Genomic DNA, 10,191 nt, shown 5'->3' with positions numbered 1-10,191 from the left:
CTACAAAAATGTGGAATTTTGTATTTTTTCCCAGAAGACATCACGTATGTGTGTTTATTTGTTTGTTGTTTTTTTTTTTTTTTTTTTTTTTTTCAGGGGTGATCGTATCGACCCAGTGGTCCTAGAATGTCGTAAGAGGTCTCATTTTAACGGAAATTAAAAGCTCTAGTGCCCTTCTTAAGTGACCAAAAAATTAGAGGGCACCTAGGCCCCCTCCCACGCCCATTTTTCCCTAAAGTCACTGGATCAAAATTTGAGATAGCCATTCCGTTCAGCTTAGTCAAAAATCTAATAACTATGTCTTTGGGGACAACTTAATACCCCACAGTCCTCGGGGGAGGGGCTGCAAGTTACAAACTTTGACCATTATTTACATATAGTAATGGTTATTATGAAGTGTACAGATGTTTTCAGGGGAACTTTCACGTTGGGATGGGTCGGGGGGAGGGGGTTACGTTGGAGGATCTTCCTATGGAGGAGTTTTTTTTTAATGAGAAAATGAATAAAAAAAATCAACTGGAAGTAATGAGCAGCATTAAAACTTAAAACGAACATAAAATATTACGTATATAAGGGTGTTCTTCTCCTCCACAATACCTTGCTCTTTAAGCAAAAGTATTTTTAGCAATTTTAACTATCTGTTTTACGGCCTTTGAAATGCAGTGATCATTCTCAAACATTTGGGACAAAATTCAAGCTGTAGTGTAAAGAGCGAGGTATTGACGAGGGGTGAACCCTCTCATATATATAAAAAAAAACACACAAACATAGAAGTTCGTTACGGAAGTTAATTCGTAAGGTACTTATGTTTATTACTAACAAAAATGTTCGTAATAAAAAAAAAATAAAAAAAATCTAGTTGCATTTTTAAGTAACCAAAAATTGGAGCGTAACTAGGCCTCCTCCCCATCCCTTTTTTAAAACGAATAGGAATTATCCCGTATATGAAAAGGGTTGTCCCCTCCTCAACGCCCCGCTCTTTACGCTAAATTTTTTTAATTGTTTTAAAAAGTAGAGTTGTGACAAATAGTCAAACTTTAGCGTAAAGAGCGAGGCGTTGAGGAGGGGACAGCCCCTTTCATATACGGAATAATTTCTGTTCGTTTCAAGTTTTAATGTCACTCCTTACTTGCAGTTAAAAAAAACTCGTTTTTTTTTATTTAATTTTAGTTATAGGAGATTGAATGGTATAATGCCACATTGTTGTTTGTAATTCTTTTATTTGTTTGAGATTAAAAGTATGAAGAAATAAAAAGAGCGTTTGGGTTTCCGATAGATTTCGGAACTTAGTTGGGTGAGTAAAAAAGGAGCCAAGAGTTCTTACTGCCTTACTTTAGATTATCTATAGGGGTTATAAAGAAACCGCAAAGGTTTTGATATGATTTATAGGAAAACATTTGAGATAGAAATCAATGAGGAAACGATGCAGAATTTTAAGAATGGAGAAAGAAAACACAAATTTTTGTCTATAAAGACGGTCCAAATTATGAGCAATTTCCACAGACTTAAATAATCAGAATGTTTCCAAAAAGACAACATCTCCTCAATAGTGACCGCAAGGTACCTATATGATTAAACCTTTGTTGGTACTTAGAATAGAGTAGAATATGATTTATTGGCTAAAATAGCACACAAGCTAGCATAAGCACGTCAGAACAATTACAATGATAAAATAAATGTTAAGGGATAAACATAGTTACAAAGTTAAATCAATTATTAAAATGCGAAACAAAATAGGGAATGATAGAGTTTTTGTATCTCATTGTCAACATTTGGGGACACAAGTCAAGTTGGGTATTTGGAGCTCTACGAGCATTATTGTCTGTTATTGCACCTATGTATATATAAGCTAAGTAGAACCAGTTTCTTCGTTAGTTTCTTTCAGCTTAGCGTGAGCCAAGAGAAAGATAAGTGACAGAATAAATGGGAAATATATAATTTGAGCTATATATTTGCACATTAGGTGGGAGGGGGGTAAAGTGTTTGGACAGTGTGAAGTTAGAAAGCAAATCTTAATACCTAATATATAGATAATTGTACCTAACAAATTTGCATGCAGACCCTTTATACTTTACCCGCCCCCATCCCCCCCCCCCAATATGCATTTATATAGCCCAAATTTGTTTCTAAAGACTTATATTTTCATTCAATACACATCGAAAACTTAATGAAAACCTTTTCTACTTAGCTTCTAAATATATAGGCGCTATAACAGACAAGTCCCCCTTTATATTCTATTTTGGTCTAAGATCAGTTCTCATATTCAGGTCTTGTCCAGCGATTACTTTGAGTGCCTAAATGCCATTAGTTCAGTTTTTTGAAAAGTTTGGAGCTAAATACTTACAAGCAAATCACGTATTAAGGGAACTCACTGTTGTCATCTGATTTTCGGCCAGCAAGGAAGGAGTTGTAGCTGCTACTGTCACTTCAGTATCATCTGCAAAACTACTGTTATGGTCTTATTATGAGGTAAGCATCTTGGTAAGTCATTAATGTAAATTAGGAGTAATAAGGTTCCTAGTAAGCCTTCTAACCCCTATGAGACACCAATATCATCTAGAGAGCTAGGGCCTGATATATGATAATTTACTTACACATGAATTTTTCGGCCATGCAAGTACAGCTTTTATAATCCTAGTCGTTTACCTCTAATTCCTACGTAAATGATTTTTTCAATTCGCCAATCATGTCAAAGGCCTTTTTTGTCATAATAAAAAAGGTAGAAACTTGATTTTTTTATCATTCAGAGAATCATAAATACTTAATAAAAGTGTGGCATTAGCTTCTTCAGTTGAATTACCAAACCTGTACCGAAACTGACTCTTAAATTTTTTTTGTATCAAACAGTTCGTGGTAACGAACTGTAGTAAGGAACGACCCGGCTCAATAGTAACCAAAACTCTAAAAAATGGAATTTTGGTACCAATTGCTACATCAAAAGAATCGCATTTTTAAGCTGATTTTAACTATATGAGTTTCATCAAGTTTAGTCTTAACCATCAAAAGTTACGAGCCTGAGAAAATTTGCGTTATTTTAGAAAATAGGGGGGAAACCCCCTAAAAGTCATAGAATCTTAACGAAAATCACACCATCAGATTCAGCGTATCAGAGAACCCTACTGTAGAAGTTTCAAGCTCCTATCTACAAAAATGTGGAATTTTTATTTTTTGCCAGAAGGCAGATCACGGATGCGTGTTTTTTTTTTTTTTTTTTTTTTCCCAGGGGTGATCGTATCGACCCAGTTGTCCTAGAATGTTGCGAGAGGGCTCATTCTAACGGAGACGAAGTTCTAGTGCCCTTTTTAAGTGACCAAAAAAATTGGAGGGCACCTAGGCCCCCTCCCACGCTAATTATTTTCCCAAAGTCAACGGATCAAAATTCTGAGATAGCCATTTTATTCACCGTAGTCGAAAAAACCTTATAACTATGTCTTTGGGGACGACTTACTCCCCCACAGTCCCCTTGGGAGGGGTTAGAAGTTCAAAACTTTGACCAGTCCTTACATATAGTAATGGTTATTGGGAAGTGTACAGGTGTTTTCAGGAAGATTTTTTGGTTGGAGGCAGGGGTTGAGAAGAGGGGGATATGCTGGAGGAACTTTTTCATCGAGGAATTTGTCATGGGGGAAGAAAATTTCCATGAAGGGAGCGCAGGATTTACTAACATTACTTAAAAAAAAACAATGAAAAAATAAATCTGAAAAAGTTTTCTTTTTCAGCTGGAAGTAAGCAGCAGCATTAAAACTTAAAACGAACAGAAATTATTACCCATATGAGGGGCTCACCTCCTCCTAATACATCGCTCTTTACGCTAAAGTATTTTTAGTAATTTCAACTATTTATTCTGCGGCTTTTGTGATTCAGGGGTCATTCTTAATGAATTGGGACAAAATTTAAGCTTTAGTGTAAAGAGCGAGGTACTGACGAGGGGGCGAACCCCCACATATATGTAATAAAAAAATGAGAATACAAAAGTTCTTTACGTAAGCTAATTTATAAGTTACGTATATCTTTTACTTATAAAAAGATTCGTAAAAAATTAAAAGTTCTAGTTGCCTTTTTAATTAACCGAAATCGGAGGGCAACTAGGCTTCCTCCCCCGCTCTTTTTTTATCAAAATCATTCGATCAAAATTATGAGAAAGCCATTTAGCCAAAAAAGAAAATATACCAATTTCGTTTTAATTATTCCTCTGCGGAGAGCCAAAATCAAAACATGCATTGATTCAAAAACGTTCAGAAATTAAATAAAAAAAACAAGTTTTTTAAATGAAAGTAAGTAGCGACATTAAAACTTAAAACGAACAGAAATTACTCCGTATATGAAAGGGGCTTTTACTTCTCAACGTCCCGCTCTTTACGCTAAAGGTTTTTACTGTTTTAAAATTTAGAGTTAAGAGAAAGAGTCAAACTTTAGCGTAAAGAGCGGGGCGTTGAGAAGGAAAAGCCCCTTTCATATAAGGAGTAATTTCTGTTCGTTTTAAGTTTTAATGTCGCTCCTTACTTTCATTTAAAAAACTTGTTTTTTTATTTTCAATATTAAAAACAATTCATTTTTTATTGATTTTTCTAATATCTTAGACACTGTAGAGAAACATAGACGGTACGATCAACCTAAAAAATTGTCAATCATCTCAGTCTTGACGCGAATGAAAGCTCCTCCCATTTCCTTTGTTTAAGCGATCCATTACATATTTCTCACTTCCTCGGTCAACTTTGGATAATGGTGCGCACCTATATTATTTATGATTAAGAAAGCAGAAACAAAGGGGATGAGCAGGCGAAGTGGTTTGCTACTGTCCTATCTCACAGGTATGACTTGACTGAGTGGCGGATCCAGGATTTCTAAAAGGGGGGTTAGGATTAAATTTTTAGCAAATACGGAAATTTTCAGTGCTAACTTCTGATCACCGCTGCAACAGGGAACTAACCCGAGTTTCATAAATAATGGGAGAGGGATCCACGAAGTGGTGGTACTATTTGAAATTAGCCACAAAATGTTTTACCACAAAGGAGAAACCAGATAGTTTTAGCACAGATTATCTATTAGGTTTCACTATAATCTATGGTTTTAGATAGTAATATCACGCCATGGAGCATCACAACTTTTTTCTTCATGGTAAGGAAAAATGTTCCCTTGAATTTTTCCTCTTTTATGCTCTTTTAGGCCATGTCTTTCGAAATTTGATGTGGGGCATTTTTTTTTTCTTTTAATAACTGGTGAATAGCCCTATCTAAGAAAATGCTAAATGTCTGTTAAGAACTGTTTGTCATGGAATTCCTAGTGAGTTTCCAGAAAATTGAAGGACAACAAAAGAATTGTGTTTGTATTATAAAAAGAATATAAAGTAATGCTTGTTGTTATTATTGTTGTAAATATTGTGTCAGAACTTACAAATTACGTAAAACTTATCTTTAGAAAGTATTTTTTTTTAATGACTCATTAAGTTAACCTCCACGATTCTTTTCGTATCTTTCCAGTTTCGGGTTATGTGCAAATTCGGTATAAAACTTGGGATGTTTCTGAATTGTGTTAAGATTATTTCAAAGCATTTAATCATTCTAGTTACCAAGTTTATTGTCAGTTTTTAATCAAACTTTGGTTTGTTCAATGAATGATTGGAGCCACAGGGAGGACCAGAACCAGAAGATTCTGGAACCAGAGGATTCACCAATGGCCTTGCTTGCATAATTTGCTGTAGCTTAATTATTGAGCTTTTATATGACATAGCATAATACTTTTGCAGATGCCAAAATAAAGGATTTTAGTCATGCGCACTTCTAAGATTTTCTTCTTTGGAGAAAGGGAGAGGGTTGAGTTTTTTTTTATTATCTCCTTAATGAGCTCTCGAGTACTACAGAAAATTAAAAATCAAACCAATAGAAACAAACATATGTGAAATAAGGAAGTGACTAAATTTAATTTAGATGCGAGTCTGTAATCATGCAGACTCACATCACATAATTTCCCTTTGAGAAAAAATTGCAAAAACTGTGGAACTGAAATATCAATGCAAAGCGCCTAACTTCCTAATAAAATGGCATCACCTTATGGCATTGTTCAAATTATTTTTAACTTTATTATCTTTATAAATTCATTCTTTCCTTTCTCAAATCAATTATATCTTTACGTTTTGCATTATTACAGCCAGACCAATTATTTTCCTTTTTCTTTTTTATCTGTTCAACGTATTTCATTCTTACTTATCCCCTATACGCTCGATTCGTCTTATTTTCCTGTTCTCCAGGCTGTGAATACTACTGATGCCACACGCGTGCCTACCCATGAAAAAATTGTATATCGCTATGTTTCTCTTGGTTTATCTGTTCTCCGGAGGAGAAGCATCCCGGTCCGGCTTCGTCTAATGGTTGAGATAGAAGATGATCGTGCTGTCTATATCTCTCTACAGTGACCTTAGATGAAGGGGAAAGAATATCTATTGGTCGATAATTAGTTGGATCTGTCCTATGTCCTTTTTTAAAATTGGAAGGATTCGGGCAACTTGCTAAATTGCTGTAAATATATCAAGTGCTTTGAATGTATTGAAAATACGAAGCGGTGGAACCAAATTGACATATGAGATTCTTTTTATATATTTGCAGAAAATTTATCTAAATCTAAGGAATTGCCACTTTTTATCTTCATAGTTACACTGTGAAGTTCATTAGGAGTAAAGATAGTAATAACATACTAGAATTTTCAGATGGTGAAAGATATTTTTTATATAGATGAAGCGAACATACTGAGAATCAAGCGTAATACGTGAACTAACATTAGAAGAATAGTAGCAAAAACATTAAGCAATGCTACAATTTCTGTTTCAGCTCAACACCACTTTTAATCCTTGGTGTGTTGTTTTATTTTTAGTCCCAATTTTTCCTTTAATCAAATTCCAAGTAGTTTGAGGTGAGTTTGATTTCTGAAATGAATTTGCGTAACAGGTCTTTTCACTTATTCTAAGAATATTTGTTAGCAAATCTTTATTTTAGTTCTGAAACGCTCTATATTACGGCCAAAAGGGTATCACATTCTTATCTTGTACAGTCGATTTTCTCTCTCTTTTCATGAATAGAATTTAAGAATGAGGTGCTTTTCCATGGTTTTTTGGGTGAAAGTCATTTCATGCGTAAAGTTTTTAAAGGACAACAAAGATTCAATTTTTCGTTTGATATCTTGCAAAATGCATCTAAAGCATTATTCGGATCTTCTTCTTTAATAGCTTTACTCCAGTCTGTAGTTGTGAGTTTCGACTTTAACCCTGTTATATTTATTTGTGTGCAATTTCTCCTTTTTATAGATTTACTTTTATGACTATCCTTTGTATTTTGAAGTCAGAAATTATAAGAAACTTCCATAGCCCCGAAAGTAGCTTCATATTGACCAGGTGCAAAAAATATTCACAATAAAAGAAGAAGAGTAATTAGATACTCGAGTCGAACAAGACATAGCGAGTTTAAAAAAAATACAGCACATTCCTGTCAGCTTCTTTTTGGGTAAGATTTTCAATCTTAGATAACTTGTTCACCAGTGGGTCCAAGCAAGTTCAGTCCCAAACTTTTGCACACAAGTCCAATCGATGTTCCTGAATAAGGCTTATGCCAGCTGTGCATCTAGCTTAGACTATCTATCTTGGCCTTTTCTCCAATTATCCATGGATTGATGGCAACTTGATTTTGATTCAAAAATCAACAGATTTTAATTCAGAAGATTCCATGATCGCTTAAATTGAGATTGAAGTCATCAAGAACCAGAAACAGCATTCAGAGATTAGTCAACAGACTTAATATATTTTGCAAATATTTAAGAAATCTGTCTTACTTGATGATGGATGCCGATAAATTACCACAATTACTAGTTTCTCATTATTGGGCATGAGACATTCAACAATGCAGCTCCCAAAAACATTTTCGGTATTTAAGGAGAGCTTGAAAACAGCTTTTATTTTAATATGATCGCTAAACCACCTCAAATCTGCCCTGTTCTGTCTGCATAAAGAAAAAATGGCGATAATTGATATTAATTTTACTTGCAGAATGTTCATCCAAAAAAGTTTGGTATATTCAAAAGCTATCTGCGTATGATTCGCGAGGCAAATTTTCAATTACACCCTGTCTGCTTCTCTATCCACGATAACTCCAAAAGGATACTCATATTGTTCGTAAACTAGGACATTTATGGACTAACTCACCAGAAAATAATTACTTGTTGGGAAGGGCAACAATATTATTGAGCTTCATTCTTATGACGAGTTTCATGGCTAAAGGTGCTTGAAAAATACTATTAAAAAGGACTCTATTTCTTTCAAATTTTTCTAGTCTAGAAATGGGGACTATGCGAGCCCGATTAACTATTATTAGATATGGATCTTATGCCAAGGTTTTTTTCTCAGAAGCCTGATGTCTTTTTAACTTTGCTCGAGATTGTTATGCTTGAAGAAAGATGCAGAAGACTTTAATTGCGTCTCAATATTTGCCTACCTTTGAAAATGGTATCTCAGAAGCTATTTTCAGAATCTGATTTTATTTAAAATCAGTCGCTCCAGATACCTACTACTTCTAATGCTATAAACTTGACAGTGTTAAGTCACTTGAGACCGGCTTATTGAAGAATACTCCTCCTCTACCCCATTCTGTCCAAAACTTCTTCTTCGGCAATCCCCCAAGAGATCTCCAAAGATTTTTATTAACTTTCTATTGTCTCGTCCCAGTCTAACCTCAAAGAACATACAGGTTTCTTTTACCACGCTTCTGGTTACTTGTTAGTGCAACTATCTTAGGTATACGTTCTTTGTCCTTCTTAAGGACATGCCTGCAATCCACCTAAGCCACTTACCAATTTAAACCAAAGCAGCTTCTTACTATAAAGATATCTTCCATGACTATTACCTTATAGTCGTTCCATTAGAAGTTTCAAATTAGAAGTTAACCTCATTATATTTCTTAAAATAAAATTGCACAAAAACCAAAACGACATCTTGTACAAAATTCACCGAACGTACATCAAAGACAATCTAATTTAAATACCAAAACAAACAAAAGGAAATTCACCAAATAGTATTTTTGCAGCCTCCTTTTAGAAACTAAATAAGGAGATGAAACAGTTAAAGCACATATTTAGATACAAGCGACTTCCTTAGTTTAGGCCTTGATTTTGAACTTGTCTAAAGTTTTTTTTTTTTAATTTCATACTTCTTCGAGGTTTCTTAGATCTGGCTCAACACGTATTTGATATATATCCCTGTTGGGGTTCCATTCCTCTTCTTTTTTCGGATAAATGACCTGTTTTCCTTTTCGTTAATTACATTTGCTTAGATTTGCCTTTAATATAATTTTCAAGTAAACTAAACTCTCGTCGTCAAGGCAACCATTTCGCAAGAGAAAATTAAGTTGACAGGACTGATTCTGTATGAGTCATCACACGGCCTGGATAGATTTCAGGCCATTGATTCTTAATATATGCCTAGGACAAATTCAATTGAGGGGCTTGATACATTAGATTAGCCCACGTCACATTGAGCCACACCCTAAGTGCCAAGATTCTTCTGTGTGTTCAAATATTATTTTTTGTCTGTTTTGAGAGTCTGGTTTTGAGACTCCGTTTAGAGAGTGTGCATTCAGAGTTTATAGATGTGTTGTGACCTTTTTGTGAAGTGACCTTTGGGAGAATACAAGTGAGTTATTTTCTACAACAGCGTAAGATCCCCGGACCCAGGAGAAATACCGTCATTAGTAGATCGATAGGGGGGGGGGGTCCGTTTACCCTCCAAAGAGATAGCTAGAGATATTAGTGGTGACCCAGGTTGTGGCACCCTTGGCCCCAAGTGTGGCCCTTTCAATCGTTGTATAACGATTATATATTACAATAGCGTTGACCACGAGGCTTTCCATTATAATAGTGGTGGCAGCCAGTTAAGGAAAGTTATCAGAAGATAGCTAAAAGAATCCGCGTTTTCCGACAGTAGCCTACTGTGATTACATACAAAAAAAAATGTGGGAAAAAGTTGGAATCAATTAAAATATTACAAAAGTCTGAATGTGCGCTGCGTAGTTAGAATGAAATAAAATTTAATTGCAATTGATTATTAGAAGAAGTATTTTGATGTTAGCAGAATTTTGAAATAATATCGGTCAGAGATAATACAGACACGGAACGAAGATATATGGACTCTAAGATACTGGCTTATCTATGAAG

Source organism: Artemia franciscana, chromosome 5, assembly GCF_032884065.1.
Source record: "Artemia franciscana chromosome 5, ASM3288406v1, whole genome shotgun sequence".
Classification (NCBI taxonomy): Eukaryota; Metazoa; Arthropoda; class Branchiopoda; order Anostraca; family Artemiidae; genus Artemia; species Artemia franciscana.
The sequence above is the reverse complement of the archived record's forward strand: the minus strand, read 5'-3'. Positions refer to the sequence as shown.